The 17,245-nt window shown below is 44.8% G+C and overlaps 1 protein-coding gene and 1 pseudogene across 1 annotated transcript in view; one reads left to right on the top strand and one right to left on the bottom strand.

Moving 5' to 3' along the window:
* LOC147120562 (uncharacterized) overlaps positions 1–17,245 on the bottom strand; it is a 179,392-nt pseudogene that overhangs the window by 150,389 nt on the left and 11,758 nt on the right.
* Positions 1–17,245, top strand: part of arhgap15 (Rho GTPase activating protein 15) — an 820,951-nt gene that overhangs the window by 24,103 nt on the left and 779,603 nt on the right. The window lies entirely within an intron of this gene.

A 17,245-nucleotide genomic window follows, 5' to 3' on the forward strand; every position in this document is an offset into this window, starting at 1 on the left:
AAAGTAAAAGATGGAAGAGTGTAAATCTACCAGCAAATTTTGGAGATTCACAACTCACACGTATCTTTTGAGCCTCTGAAATTGTTGACTGATTTGTACATTAATAATGCCGTATGTCGTTAACACGCCATTATTTTTCCAGCAAGATCCAGCCCGTTATCTTTACAAAAAAAACTAAATAAAAGAACAAAGAGGAACTGAAGGGAAAGGGCTGTAGTGTTACACAAGCTATTATAAATTACCCAGCCTTCCCATTTCATTGCCAGATTAATCATAGTAAATAGCTTTTTAGATGTTTAAAAGTTGTCTAAAAGATTCTAAAATATCACAATTCAGTGCTATTTGCTATGCCACTTCTGATTCAGCAGAATGCTTGCTGCAGCACATTCTAATTCCAGAAAAATAGGGAATAAGTTATTAACAGTGAGATCGACACTAAATGGTGAAAGTATGGCATATGTTGCCAATCTTGTCATTGCAGGAAACTCTGGACCAAGGACTTGTGCAATTGTCCTTGTGACTGTGTATTGGAAACTCCTTATGCTAAGCTATATCCAACCTATTATAGTCAGCCTAGATATGTGTAAAAAAAGACATGCATTTATGTAGCGCCTTACACAACCTCAGTAGGTCCCAAAGTGTTTTACAGCCATAGCAAGACTTTCCAGAAAGTTTCAAAGCTGCAATAGCTGTGAAGCTAAAATGGAATTGTGCAATAAAGTCATTAGGGGAAAAAATTCGGTTCCGCCCCAAAAAAGTTAGCGCCCCTGCACCGTAAATTTAAGTGGTAGCGCCCCAAGCAGGAGGCGGGGCGCTACTGAAAGTGCTCCCCCTCCTTCCTGGGGTGCTACCGCTCAATATTGCGGCACATAGCGCAGTAGAAACTGTCACAGTAGAAACATTAAAAATAACAACAGAAAATGCTGGAAAAACTCAGCAAGTCAGGCAACATCCGTGGAGAGAAATTTGAGTTGACGTTTCGGGTTTGACCCTTCTTCAAAACTGGAGAGAAAAGGAACTAGATCGAAGGCAGGGCTGCGATCGGACAAAAGAATAAAAGAACCAAAAGAAGTAAAAGAGATTAGAAGCTAGACGAGATGGTAATAGGCTGTGATTAGGTGTAAAGTGTACTGGCAGGGCAAAAGATAGCTGCCAGGTGTGAGAGAGAAACAAAAGGAAAGGGGGGGGGGGGAAAGGAAAGGAGTGGAAAAATATAAGTGAAAATGAAATAGGGGCCGAGGTTATGATCTGAAATTGTTGAACTCAATATTGAGACCGGAAGGCTGCAGACTGCCTAATCGGAAGATGAGGTGCTGTTCCGGTCTCAATATCGAGTTCAACAATTTCAGATCATAACCTCGGCCCCTATTTCATTTTCACTTATATTTTTCCACTCCTTTCCTTTCCCCCCCCCCCCCTTTCCTTTTGTTTCTCTCTCACACCTGGCAGCTATCTTTTGCCCTGCCAGTACACTTTACACCTAATCACAGCCTATTACCATCTCGTCTAGCTTCTAATCTCTTTTACTTCTTTTGGTTCTTTTATTCTTTTGTCCGATCGCAGCCCTGCCTTCGATCTAGTTCCTTTTCTCTCCAGTTTTGAAGAAGGGTCAAACCCGAAACGTCAACTCAAATTTCTCTCCACGGATGTTGCCTGACTTGCTGAGTTTTTCCAGCATTTTCTGTTGTTATTTCGGATTTCCAACATCTGCAGTATTTTGCTATCGTCACAGTAGAAACATTATTACTCTTTGTGGACTTCCTGAATCAATCTCTACCCTTCTTTACCACTAACTGCACTATATAAAAATCAAGCCATTTTATATCTGTGCAGAGTTCAGTTTCAGTTTTACTCATTCTTCAACAAATCTGTCTGCTTTTGCAGGTACAATTCACACATACTACTGCAAAATAACTGTGTAGAATAAGCATAGTAGAATTTAAGCAGAACCATTTCCTATAAAGAACATCTGATAAATAAGATCAATTACCAAGGAAGACCATTCAAAAATAAATGGTCAAGCAACAACTAAATGCAAGCGAAAGAAATGTGGGGGTCGAGATCAACAAAATATTATTTGGACAAGTGACCTCTTCCTATTTCCCAAAATTTATAATGCTCCCAACTCCAAGATAATTAACTTTTTCCTTTATAGGTGGGGCAGGGAGAGGGTGGGGGGCAGGAGCTTGAAACACTTAAGGCACTTCACAGGAGCGTTATCAAACAAAACACAACACTGAGCCACATAAGGAGGTATTAGGATAGGTGACCAAAAACTTGGCCAAAGATGTAGGTTTTAAGGAATGTCTTAGGGGAGAGAGAGGTTGGGAGGCAGAGAGGTTTAGGGAGGGAATTCCAGAGTTGAGGGCTGAGGCAGCTGAAGGCACAGCCACCAATGGTGAAGCGATTAAAATCGGGGATGCGCATAAATGGACATAAATGGAGCAGTAAGAAGTGCTCATCTCTCCTCGTCTATAAACATCTTTGTTGGTTCAGTTTCAATATATTTTTGATTGGCAGGTCTTCCCTTTCGAGCTTGAGACATGTATTTAGATTTTTTTGCCCTGGTTAATTCTTTTGAACAGTATTTCTGAACCTGTTGTTTTCAAATTTGATGGTTCATTTGAAGGCATCAAAGAGACATAGATAGACCAGAAACAAAACATGGTCAGTCAGCAATAAATCACCATGTAAAAGTTAATATTCAGGGACTTTGTGTTGGTACAGTTTACATTGCAATTTACCATAGCAGACGTGACTGTTAGTTTCTGAGGCGAAATAGTTAAATCTATAAATCTAAAGAATATCATTGGTATTATTCACATTCTTGTACTATTTAATAAATAACACTAAACCAAGATCCAGTTGAGTGCTTATTCAACCAGTTGGCAAACCCTAGGCTGATCATGGGATAGTTTTTTTGTCTTCATCACCTGAGGGTTAAACTGGGGGAACAGATTCTCTGCCTTTCACCCACAGTGTTTTCATTCTATTGAAATCAAAGAAATGAAAACTGTGCAGGTTTTATCAAGGGCAGGTGATCTGCTTTGCCAGAATACCGTCCAATTGGTGAAGACATAATATAACCAGTGATCTGAGATACAATAAAGAGAGATTTCTGAGTCATAGGGAGCGAAGGGTCTGAGACACTGAACCCAAGAAAATGTTCTGAAACTAAACCAATGTCACAAGCATTCTGATTGTGTACAAGTACAGGAAACTTTCGATTAACCGGCCCCTAAATAACCGGAACGCTCTATCCACCAGCAAAATTCAGGAGTCGGTTCAGGTAACTTTTTTTACTTTTATTACTTTTTTTACTCCATTTGTTGCTGTGCAAGGGTATAGCTGAAGCTGTTGCTAAGCTACAGAGACGCTTGTAACTTGTGCCGATTGTTTTGAAGCTGAGCAACAGGGTTTGTTGCTTTATACGGAGCTCTGAGCTCCGTATCTTTTACTATAGCGTTCGGTTATCCGGAATTGTTGATGAACCGGCACCACATCGGTCCCGTCCGTGCCGGATACCAGAAAGTTTCCTGTACATGTTACTGGTTACACACTAAGTGCAAGAGGGTTCCAGATACATCAATAATTACCTTATGTGCGGGTGTGTATCTTCTGTTACAATAGCATATCAATGTATATATTCTTTCCATGTTAAAATTTTAAATTGGACAGATCAACGTGTAAGAACATTAATTTTGTTTAATGATGCCCTGATTTTGCGGAGGCATCATTTAATTCTAAATTCATTTAGAAAATGTCATCAGGGAAAACCACATTCGTATATGCTTCTTAAACTAGAACTCCTGTGAGGGACTCTGGGGAATCTCTTACAGTTGGTTGTTGCAAAAGCAACAAATTGCAGCAAACCCAGCTCTGCAAACTCTCAAAAACATTTCTCAGAGCTTGCTTAAGGAAATCAAATCATTTCTGAAAACCAGCATAGAACCTTGGGTTTTACAGTCTGAAAGTTTACTATTTTGTTTCACCATGCCTGATTTCCTTTTGTAAAGCTTTCGTTATCAGCAAAGTTTACGGGGTAGAAATTGGGCTCTGTAGCGACTGTTATTTTAGGCGCTAATTGGCTTCCTAATGTCAAAAATCAGGTCTTCGATGCGCATGCACTTCCGACAGGAAGTGTGCCAGATGCCATCTTGGTATAGTAGTTTGCGTGAGTGCCTAACGACCGCTGGCAGCATGCAGAGCAGGTAGATTATGACGTCAATCAGTGAGCAACCTCCCACAGCTCCCACATGTGCAACAGCATGGAGGACCCCCCACCAGCACTACTTAAAAGGATCATAAACTACTTACAGGTTAGTTACTGGATTATTTCTTCTGGCTGCTGATGCAATTGTACGCATTTTTGGAGCTTTCTTATACTTGCATAAAGTTTCAACAGTCTACAGGGAATTGTCTGGCTGGTGCTTAAGTACTTTTCTGTTGATTTAAAACCTTACGCTGAAAAAGATTGCTTCCAGACGTGGGTGGCCTGGTAGGCTTTCTGCTTGGAATTTGGAATGACTGGGAGAATGAAGAGAGGTCACGCAGAGCAGGACAAGCTGCTAGAAGAGGGATGAGGAGGAGGGGGAGAAGGGTTCTCAGCAGGAGGTCAGATCTGCAAAGGGAGCAATTCTCTTACCTCTACATAAGCGAGGACCAATGCTTGAGATGTCTTCGCTTCACTGAAGAGGTTGTGATTGAATTCTGCCAACTGCTGCAACTGCAAGCTCAAAGCAGTGCAAGGCCTGTGGCTGTCAAAGTGACTGTGGCTCTGAACTTTTATGCATCTGGCTCCTTCCAGGCTGCTGCTGGAGATAAAAGCAACATCTTGCAGTTTGCAGTACACTGCGGCATAAGGGAGGTCACTTAGGCTCTGTATACACAGAGAGACAGCTTCATCTCATTCCTTCTTGCCGGTGACAAGCAGGTGGAGCAAGCACAAGGGTTTGCATGGATTGCAGGCTTCCTAATGGTGCAGGGTGCAATTGACTGCACGCACATTACCTTTCTTGCACCTCATGTCAACTTGGCTATTGTTCTAAACCGAAATAGATTCTACTCCCTCACTGTGCAACTGGTGTGTGACCACAAGCAGTGCATCATGCAGGTGTTATCCTGGCAGTAGTCATGATGCCGTCATTCTGTGGCAGTCCACTGTGCCAGCTGCATTTTACCCATCATGGCAAGTCAAAGGCTGGCTACTGGGTGACAAGAGTTATCCATTCATGACATGGCTCATGACTCTGGTCCGGAACCCGCGCTCACGTGCACAGTACGCATCCAATGAGAGCCATGCTGTCACAAGGAACATTATAGAGCACACGAGAGGCATCGTCAAGCAACCCTTCCGCTACCTGGACCACTCTGGAGGAGCCCTGCAGTACTCAGCTGAGCGGTTATCATGATTTGTGGTAGTATGCTGCACAACCTGGCTATTATGAGGGAACAGCCATTACCACCACCTATCAGGTGAGTAGCTGAGGAGCAGAGCACAAGGAAGAGGAGGAGGAGGAGGAAGTGCAACCAGAAGTGGAGGAACAGGAAGAGGAAGGGAGCATACAATGTAGACAGCCCCTTTCTTCCCGGGCTCTACTTGAGCAAATAATTCATGAACGATACCAGTAACCTCAACCACAACTCTCCATTCACCAACAGTCCCAAACTCCTTGCCTTTCCTCTACTAACCATCACATTGTCCTCTTTCCGATAATACAAAAATAAAAGCCAACAGAAAATGCACACCCAATCCAATTTTATAAATTCAATCATGACATAATGCATACAAAAATAAACTAATCACCCTTGTGCATTCCATTAGTGCCAGTCTTCCATGTGCCTTTGCCTGTCCTAGTGCTCCTACACAGTGCTACCCCAATGACTGCAGCAAGGGTGGTGGAAGGCTGCTGACCTTCAATTAAGGAGACTTCAGATGGCTTCGGAGGGTGACCTCGAGCAGCTCTGAGCCTAGAAGGCCCGGCTTCAGACTGCACCATCTCGGCCTGGGCTGCAGCAGTCTGGGCTGGCTGGCTGACAGGCAACAGCAAGGGCACTGGTGGAGTGGCAGTGGTGGGAGCAGGAATGCTGTCATCCTGAGAGAGGACAGCAGGTTTGTCCTGCACAGAGCCACTGCCACTCCCCCACAGCGGCGCCTCAGCAATCCTAGTGATCTGTTGGAGAATAGATTGATGGACTGCTGTGATGCTCTGGTAGCCACTTTGAGCAGCGGTATCCAGAGGCATGATGGCAGCAGTCTGAGATTACCTGGTAGTAATCTGAGCTTCCACTGCAGCACTCGGACCTTTGGTGGAAGCTGAGCCATCGGGCACAAAACGCTGCATCATGGTGGGCTCCACAGGTGTGCTGATGGAAGTGACCACCCATTCCATATTGGAAAGGATCGGCTCCTAACTCTGCACAAAGCACTGTGCCAAGTTGGTGCTGGACTCCTCCATGCTCCTTGACATTGAGCGCAGGCTTTCTGGCAGACTTTCCAGAGCACCAAGCATTTGGTTATGTACACCAATCAGCCGCCTTCTATAGCCTGGTCCATCAAAGTCCTCACCTGAGTCCTCTACAGCAAAACTAGTGAGCGACCTCGCCCTCCGGCAAGCTAGCTCCTGCACACTAATGCCCGGTCTCTCACCACAGGCAGATCTGTCCTCTATCCTAGCCTCTAATATACGCAAAGTGTCAGTCTCTGAGCTGGTGGCTGCGAGAGTAAGATGGAGTGATGGTGGGCTGGATTTTGCAGGGGGGTCGGCGGGCACGATTGGTGGTGTGTCGGGTGGGAAAGTGTTTTTTTTGGTGGTGTTTTGAGACCCTGCAGTGAACCCGCCACCACACACCTTTCCCGATATCGGGTCTGTCAGCGCTGAGCAGACCCGACACGCAGCGGTGGGTTCACAGCGGGGGACCAAATTCAGTAGCTTGTTTAGAGCCACTTACGAATGAATTTCAGCTCACCTTCTGCATTTGACAGCTTGGCCATGGGGTCCACACTGGTCGTGGACCACATCTGTCAAGCTGAGGCGGGATTTCAGTGGCCATTGAATCGGCTGTTGAGTTGACAGCTTCAAATGTCCAGTAAAAGCTCCTACCTTACAGAGATATCTTCCCTCAGCCACAAGCTCTTCCTCACTGCATTTCCACAACAAGTTCACCATGCTGCAAGTCTTTACACAAGTCTCCATCCAGTCTGACCGCATTACCTCTCAACATTGACAGATCGCTTCTGTCATCTCTACTTCACCTGCCATCTATTCCATCAGCATGGGTGCCATTTATACTCTCTCACCTTGGTCCTCAGAGTGGTCAGAATCCCACCACGATCATCACCAAGGCACACCAGCAGCACCAACAACAACACCAAACTTCTCCACAATCGACTGTTACTGCACAGGACAGAGGGCATCAGTACATGAGCCCATTGCTGCCCGGGAGGCCAGGGATGGCCTCACCATGGCCAGATTTACTTCACTTGATGCTGTACACTCTGGCTGCCATGTGATGTGCCGACACCACCCTACGCCAACACCATAAAGCATCCCTACAGTGCCCAAGCCATTCCTTTCACATGCATCACCATTACGGAGGGTACCGTTATGTCTCACCATTCACTGCAACTCACTAAGCCACTTCCAAAGGTGCACACAAATCTGTCCAAGAATGCAAAGTGTTCAAAATGAATGTTTCAATGTTTGACACCACATTAACAGAAACTTCACATGAACATTGGCTAAAACACCCAAGTGCCTACTCTTGTGTGTTGTTAGTTGGTATGATTGCACTAGGATGAGGGTGAGTGTGAGGGGTGGCTAGTGAGATAGAGAGGGATGGGTGGAGGTGCAAGGTAAGTTGATGTGAGTAAGTATGTGCAGGAGTAGGGTAGGGAAGGCAGAGTGATGGGGATGTGATGAGAGGCACAGCAGGGTGAAGTCACAGAAATCACAGAAACCCACACAGTGCAGATAGAGGCCATTTCGGCCCATCGAGCCTGCACCGACACATATCCCACCCGATCCCCGTAACCCCTACACCAACACATATCCCACCATATCCCCGTAACCCCACGTATTTAATCCCCCTAACACTAAGGGTCAATTTATCATAGCCAATCAACCTAATCTTTGGACTGTGGGAGGAAACCGGAGCACCCAGATGAAACCCACGCAAACACGGGGAGAATGTGCAAACTCCACACAGACAGTCACCCGAAGCCGGATTCGAACCCGGGTCCCTGGCGCTGTGAGGCAACAGTGCTAACCACTATGCCACCGTGCACTATGCCACCTATGCCAACTACAAAGTTGAGTGTAGCTTTGTACTAATGTTTTGTGATCTACTGAGATCATTGAAAGGTTTGCACCACTGCACCCAGGTCCTCCTGACCACATCCCTCCTTGTGCCCTCCTGTACAACCAGGCTGTGTTGATCTCCTGGGGAGGTCTCATCCGCCCATGGGAAGGGAAAAGGACCTCCCTGTGTGCTATGACACCCTCCATAAACATAATTGTCTGGGAAGTATCTGATCTACATGTCTGCATAATACCCTACCATCTCCCAACATGACCTTGTATGATACTGGACCTGTCATTGAGTCTTTGAAGCCAGGAATCCACTTTGGTCCATAACTGAAATTCCTGGTAAGGATCGCATCTCCTTCTCCAAAACTTCGGCTCTTTGTTCTTTTGTCATGGTTCTCTTTTTGTTTGTTTTGTCTGTTTTCCATTTTCCTTTTTAGGTCTGGGTGGACAAGGTCAAGAGTGGAGCGTAGTCTGCGACCTAATAACATCTCAGCAGGAGAGAGTCCTGTGGTGGATTGAGGTGTTATTCTGTAGCTGAACAGAACCCGTGACACTTTGGCTGCTAAACTCCCTTCTGCACTTTTTTTCATCATCTCCTTAAATGTTTGTATGGCTCTCTCTGCAAGTCCATTCGAGGCATTGTCACTCACCACGATCTCCGGTAGCCCCTGATTACTGAAGCTCCGATGCAGGCAGTCTATAGTAGTAGTGGCAGAAGCAGAATTTACAGGATAAACATCCATCCATTTGGAATGTGCATCAATGATTATGAGGAACATCTTCCCCATGAATGGACCTGCATAATCTAAGTGCAATCTTCTCCACAGTTTATCCGGCCACTCCCAGGGGTGGAGAGGAGCCGCTGCTGGTGCCTTCCGGTGTTCCTGACAAGTGCTGCATGTCTTGACTAGATTTTCTATCTCCTCATCTAGCTTTAGCCACCACAAGTAACTCCTAGCCAAGGCTTTCATACGCGAGACCCCAGGATGACACTGATGTAGTTGCTCTAGGATAGACTGTCGTGCTGGCCGTGGAATAATCACTCGTGCTCCCCACAACATGCAACCATCCTGCACACTCAGCTCTGTTTTCCTGACACTGTAGGGTGTGAAGTCGGCACCTTCCGGATGCTGTGGCCATCCCCTCACCGCATATTCTCGAACTCTAGACAGTACTGGACCTTTACCTGTCCATGTTCTTACTTGCTCTGCAGTCAAAAGTGCCGTGTCAGTGTCCTCCAACATCAAAACTCTGTCCTCTGGAGCTGCACGGATAGGTGTGCCTGGCAGTGGAAGACGGCTCAAGGCATCTGCGTTCCCATGGTACTTGCCCGCCTTGTAGACGATGACATACTCATATGCCCTCAACGTCACTGCCCACCTCTGGATCCGTGGTGACACCATCTGTGGAACTGCTTTCATTTCATTGAAAAGAGAGAAAAGAGGTTTATGATCGGTGCATATGGTGAACTTCCTGCCATATATGTACTTGTGGAACCTCTGTAACCGAAACATTACTGCTAACCCCTCTTTGTCTAACTGGGAATAGTTTTTTTCTGCTGGTGTTAGAGTTCGGGACATAAACCCTATTGGTCTTTCAGTTCCATCTTCCATGCAGTGTGAAAGGACTGCCCCCACCCTGTAAGGTGAAGCATCACAAGAGAGAATGATGTCTTTCTCTGCATTGTAGTGAACCAGCACATCCGATGACAGCATCAGTTTCTTGGACTGTTCAAATGAAACCCCCTGCTCCTCTCCCCACTGCCACTGTGTCTCCTTGTGCAGTAGTTTGTGAAGAGGTGCTAACACAGTTGACAAGTTTGGTAAAAACCTGTTATAATAGTTCAGCAGTCCCAGGTAAGCTTTTAACTCAGCCACATTTGTAGGAGCAGGGGCTTCCTGCAGAGCTTGTACCTTCTCCTTGAGTGGATGGAGCCCGGTGGCGTCCACTCTGTGTCCCAGGAACACTGCCTCATTGCCCAGGAAAGTGCACTTACTCCTCTTGAGCCGGAACCCTGCCCTTTCCAATCTCTGTAGTACCTCTCTCAGAGTGCTCAGATGCTCCTGGTCGGTTCTTCCCGTCACCAGAATGTCATCCAGTTAGATGGAAACATGTGGAATCCCTTGCAGTACACCTTCGATTGTCCTCTGGAAGATAGCTGGACTAGATGAGACACCGAACGGTAAGCGCTTATATGTAAACAAGCCCTTGTGTGTATTTATGGTGACATACTTCTTTGATTCGTCATCCAGTGTAATCTGCAAGTAGGCATGACTCATATCCAACTTTGTGAATTTCTTTCCTCCAGTCAGGTTTGCAAAGAGATCCTCTGTTTTGGGAATAGGATACTGCTTTAGTTTGGACACCCGATTGACAGTCAATTTATAGTCTCCACAGAGTCTTACCAAATTGTCCGGTTTTAACACAGGTACTATGGGAGCTGCCCATTCCGAACATTTCATCGGCTCCAGTATGTTCTCTCTCAATAGACGGTCAAGCTCAGCCTCTACCTTTGGTTTCATGGCATAAGACACAGGTCGTTGTTTAAAAAACCTTGGCGGTGCCTCCTTCCCTACATAAATCTTAGCTGGGGGGCCATTAAATGTGCCAAGTTCCTCCTTGAACACACTCTAATGTTCACTCAACACTTCTTGCAAAGTCAACTGTTTGCCCTCATCTATTTGATGTACTGCTCCCCAGTCTAATTTAAGTTCTTTTATCTAGCCCCGACCTAACAGGTTTAGTCCGGTACCCGATACTATAACTACAGGTAGCTGTTCCACTGTGTCCCGGTGTTGCACAGTTACCTTAACTGTACCTAATGTCGCTACTCGTTCACCTGTATATGTTTTAAGATGCAGGGAGCAAGGCTTTAACTCTGGAACTTTTGCACGGTTCCACAATTTTGAGTACTCTGCCTTGTTCATTATGGTCACGCCGCACCCTGTATCCACTTCAAAGTTCACCTTAGAGCCATTTACTGTCAGTTGCAATGTGATAGGAGCCACTTTTGGAATGTTCTCTAACATGCTATACATTATGAACATGTCCTCTTCTTCCTCAGCTTCCCCGCTGATGTGGTGTGCTCTATGTTTTTTCACTTCTCTCCCTTGGTTTTGCTGTCCTCCCCCTTTTGGTTTGGATTCCTCCACAGGTGATTTCGCCCTGCAAGCTCGTTTTATGTGTCCTTGTTTCCCACACTTGTAGCACTTTTCCTCCAGAAACCGGCATTCACTCGCCAGGTGATCGCCCTTGCATCTATAACATGCCTTCACATGCTCATGTTGTGGTTTCTGATGCATGTTCAACTTGTGCACAACAACCTGACCTGCAACTTACATAGCATTAGCCCTGTCTGAACCCTGTATTTCTTTTACATCTTGGTTCGCTGTCTCTATGGCTTGAGCAAGTTCCAATGCTTTTTCATAAGTAAGCCCAGTCTCGGATAATAATCTACGCTGCATTCGGCTGTCCATAATTCCGCAAACTGGCCTATCTTGCAGCATTTCCTTCAGGTTGTTCCCATAATTGCAATCTTGTGCTAATTTACGCAACACCGCTACATAGTCCATTACGCTCTCTTCCTCTTTCCTGTTCCTTGAATTAAACTTGAACCGCTGTACAATCTCACTAGGCTTAGGGTTTTAATGTTCTTTTAGCAAAGCCACTAATTCAACAAATGATTTGTCTCCAGGCTTTTCAGGACTGAGCAGATTTTTCATCAAACTGTAGGTTTGGCTTCCCACTGAACTAAGCAGAATGGCTTTCCTTTTTCTGGCATCATTTATTTCATTTGCTTCGAAAAAATAACCCCACACTTCACAGTATTCCTCCCAGGTTTGTGCTTGAATATCAAAAGCGGAAACTGTTCCTACCGTGGCAGCCATGCTCTCTTCCAGCTTGTAGCTAACTTTAGCTCATGATTTTGTTGTTTAAACATCCCGGCAGACTTTTCTTCTTTATGCAGGGTCCTGAAGTTGCCTCGTCACCAAATGTGATAAATCCATTAAGTGGAGCAAGGACTCAAAGAGGCGATATCGTAGAATTAACACGATTACTTTATTAACAACTGGGAAACACGTTTACAGACAGCCTGCATCAGCATCCTGGCATTCCACCTTGTGCTGACCTATACAGGAAGCAAACCTCTGACCTTAACAGGAAGCAAACCTCTGACCTTAGTAGCAGCATTGGCTACAGCACCACCTGGTGGATAACCTTAATCATAACATCCCAGATTACTATAAGGCTAGTTTTGCAATGAGTAGGATATGCAATTTGAAGATGAAGGCATTCACCTTGACAACTCGTGTCAGATTGTTAAATTTCTTCCTGCACTGCATCCATGTTCTTGGAGCAACATTTCTGTCATTGACACCCACCGCTACTTGTTCCCACTGTCTCCTGAGCATCTGTCTGGAGGGCCTCCTGCCCCCCTGCAGATACAGGATGTCTCTCCTTCTTTCCACCTCTTCCACCAAGACCTCCAGCGCATTGTCTGAAAGCCTTGGTGCACGCTCTCTCGCATGTTCAGACATTGCTTCAAGTATCACAGCACTGCTGCAGTTTAGAAGAAACTCCCATCACTTGTTGCAGTGGAATGCGTGCCCCCTTTACGAGGTGCAGACTGCTTTTACATAGCGCTAGACACTGATGATATCAGGCACCCTGCTGATGCGTGCAGCCAATGAACAGCGTGGGTAGCACTGGCTGCATGCAGAAATTATTTAAAAGAGCAGGCAGCACGAAGTTACCAAGCTGCCTGCAATGCAATGAACGAGCGCAGGTTAATCACGTACCACGATTCCTGTACCTGTTTTCAGGTCTTATCCAAGATCTCCCCTATATGATTTATTTCTAAATATAAAAGAAATAACTTCAGTATTCATTACTATTTTAAAATACTCCTCTTTCAAACTAACAAGTGGTAGCAAACAAGGGGAAGCAAATATTTTAGCCAATAGTTTGACTTTGCTCCCATCAAGAAAAAATGTCATCAGACAGAATTACAGTTTGACAAAGGAAACTCTTCATGGGGAAATTTGTACTATAACAAATTGCCTTGATTTTACTTAACTATAGTTCAACAGATCTATATCAAATTTCCAAAGCCAACGTTGCCAGGGACCTTTCTAAGCAGTTTATAACCCCAGAGAGTTCAGATTGTGTAGATCAATGTCAGGTTTAATCCAAATTCAAGATTCTAAAATCAGCCAATATGCTTAAGCATAGACCTGCCTGAATGCAATAGCACAATAATGTAATCAAATAATTGTTAATCGTGATTGATTTTCCCTGATGGCTAAGAGTCACAAGACTTATTTTTTTCAATCTCCATCTAATTCTAGTGGGTGTTTGTACACGGACCAAACTTCCTCAGATTTGACAATCCTATTTTTCATAGCCATGAGTGAGAATGTGATTAAGAATGGGAATGTGGACCTAGCAGAACAATTTGTGCATCTGTGGTTGATATACCTCATGGATAATAAGTTCCATTCTAGCAATAAATCATAAATCACAAAAGGGTATTTCCACATAATAATCGAAGACAAATTGGCTAGTTTATAATCTGAACAACTGGAGTCTGAAACCCAGAGCCATATTTTACAATAAATGAAACAACTTTGGGATGGCAAATCTGCAGCCCTGCAGCTGGATTTTCGATGTAAGTACAGCAGGCATGCGTCAGAAGAGTTGGAAAATAGGCAGGGTCCTGGAGACGCTAGTACCTGAACTGGCAGTTTTGGAGACATTGTTTTGGGCTGGAACCTCCACACATCTCAAACATAGTCCCCTGAATCAGAGTGGGTGTGGCTGGAGAAGGGGCTTCCCATGTCAGGAATTTTCTCATCTTCGACCTGGTGGAACAGCCGAGTGAGAACGTAGAGCTCACCTACATTACAACAACAACTACACTTCAAAAGTACTTCATTGGCTGTAAAGCATTTTGGAACATCCTGAGGTCATGAAAGGCGCTATATAAATGCAAGTCTTTCTTTTTCTAAGTTTCAGGCCTGGGTCATGGCCTGGAGTCTGGACCTCCTGAAGAATTTTTTCCTCATATTATTTTGTCAGCCTACTTACAAAGGAGGCAGATGTGTACTATTACAGAATGTTTCCAGGAGGAGGGTAACTGCACCCCCCCCCTCCACCCTTCCCACCAACCCAGGAGCTGCCAGCCTCTGACAGAATTACTGGCCTCCCCAGTCAGGTGGGTACGCAATATGCACTACTAATGACACAGGCAACCAACAGTGATATTAAAATGGGTTGACCTCCCCTGGTCACTGTGGGCACATCCTTGTACTTGTGCTGATATGTTGAGCTGCCTTTTGTTTTTCCCTTTTCGGTCCTCCATGACCTTTGAATATTTGAAATCCTGCCTCTTTGAGTACTGAATCTTATTTTTATTGGAGAGAAATATTTGAAATCCTGCCTCTTTGAGTACTGAACCTTAGTTTTATTGAAGAGAAATCTCCCGTAACATTTTAAATTTGGAAGATGTAAATAATTCAGCCAACTCATTGAGTTGCTCCATTTGCACCATTTTGCCAATAACACTCTAATAGTTGCATTAGTCCCATGGGAGGAGATATTTTATTTGATTGTTGATGATAAAATTCAGACATTCAATTTACTGTTCAGTGAAAAGCTAAGTAAATGTGATTAGAATTGTGTGGAAAAACTGGCTGAAGAACATTGTGATGTAACTTTTTTTGATTAATGGAAAAATGTGTATTACTCCAGCAATGTATATTTCAATTTACAGGCTGTAAAGATCTATTTAGATATCAAATAGTGGGCTTCCCTAATTAAAAAGAAAGAACTTGCATTTATATAGCACCTTTCATGGCCTCAGGACAACACAAAATGCTTTACAGCCACTGAATTACTTTTGAAGTGTAGTCACTGTTGTGATATAGGAACTGTGGCAGCATGCAGGCGCAGCAGGCGGTTAAGAAGGCAAATGGTATGTTGGCCTTCATAGCGAGAGGGTTTGAGTACAGGAACAAGGATGTCTTGCTGCAGTTGTACAGGGCCTTGATGAGACCACATCTTGAGTACTGTGTGCAGTTTTGGTCGCCTTATCTGAGGGAGGATATTCTTGCCATGGAAGGAGTTCAGCGAAGATTCACCAGGCTGATACCTGGGATGGCAGGAATGACGTATGAGGAGAGATTGGGTCGATTGGGCTTGTACTCGCTGGAGTTTAGAAGAATGATTCAGATTCAGATTCAGATTCAGATTAGATTTATTTGCCATATGTAACAAGTACAATGGAATGCTTGTTCCCTGTAGGGACGCGTCAGATATACATACAGCGCCGCGTTCAGAGTCAATACAATGGCTTCCCGTGGCAGTGAGAGCACGATGTTCCTCAGCCGCTCCGTCCTCCTCTTCACCGCGGCCTCCTCCTCACTGTTGCCGGCTCCACGTGTGGTGGCCTGCTTCTCCCGCTCTGGGGATCTCAAGGGGATCTCATTGAAACTTATAAAATACTAGATAAACTGGATGCAGGAAGGATGTTCCCGATGGCCGGGGAGTCCAGAACCAGGGGTCACAGTCTAAGGATAAGGGGTAAGCCATTTAGGACTGAGATGAGGAGGAATTTCTTCACCCAGAGAGTGGTGAACCTGTGGAATTCTCTACCACAGAAGGCAGTTGAGGCCAATTCATTAAATATATTCAAGAAGGAGTTGGATATATTTCTTAAGGCTAAAGGGATCAAGGGGTATGGGGAGAAAGCAGGGACCGGGTACTGAACTTGGATGATCAGCCATGATCGCATTGAATGGCGGAGCAGGCTAGAGGGGCCGAATGGCCTACTCCTGCTCCTATCTTCTATGTTTCTATGTGGCACTCAATTTGCACTCAAGAAGGTCACACAAACAGCAATGAGATAATGACCATGTATTCTTTTGCAGTGATGGTGGTTGCAGGATAAATATTAGCTGGGAAACCAGGGAGAACCTCACTGTTCTTCTTCGAAATTGTGCCAACGGATCTTTTATGTCCACCTGAGAAGGACAGACAGGGCCTTGGTTTAACATTTCATCCAAAAGATGGCACCTCTCTCGGTACTGCACTGAAGTCTCAGCCTAGATTTTGTGCTCAAGTCTCTGAATTGGAGGCGAGAGTGCTATCATTGAGCCATGGCTAACACCTAATGCCTCATAAAATAACAACAGAAAATGCTGGAAATACTCAGCAGGCCAGGCAGCATCCGTGGAGAGAGAAACAGGGTTAACGTTTCAGGTCTGGGACCCTTCATCAGACCTGAAATGTTAACCCTGTTTCTCTCTCCACGGATGCTGCCTGGCCTGCTGAGTATTTCCAGCATTTTCTGTTGTTGTTTCAGATTTCCAGCATCCGCTGTATTTTGCTATTATACCTAATGCCTCATGTCTCCAATAAATAGCTGAGCCATAAGACCAGGAAGTTCACAGATTGAATTCTGGGCCTCTGCTGAGATAACTGATATCAGCCACAATGATTGGTAGGGTTGCTAGAAATTGGTCGCAGTGACCCTGGATTGACAAAGGGAAAAAAGGGCAACACCAACAGATGAGGACAGGATCTGATTTGGTTGTGGTGCCCTCCATGAATTAATATCTTGCAGACACTCATTGCCAAGTCTTACATTAAATAATGGCTATTTGGAGGGTGACTGACACCAATAGAATCAAACCCAAGTAAGACGTTAACACGTTCAGGAGGGGAGAGGAGAAAATTAATGAAAAAAATTCACGCCTGAGTATAATTTGGTTGCCTGTTCATTTTTTTTTAAATGGCTCATGCAACATTTTCCTTTCACTTGATATATAGAACTAATCCAAGCTGATAGGATGGGAGACTCATCTCTCTGATGACTTTAAGTTTGCTAAGTAAATTGAATAAGCAATTGATCTCCTTTCTAATGAGCACAGGTTCAC

Source organism: Somniosus microcephalus, chromosome 4 (genome assembly GCF_052327205.1).
Source record: "Somniosus microcephalus isolate GS21.2 chromosome 4, FLI_Smic_1.0, whole genome shotgun sequence".
Lineage (NCBI taxonomy): Eukaryota > Metazoa > Chordata > Chondrichthyes > Squaliformes > Somniosidae > Somniosus > Somniosus microcephalus.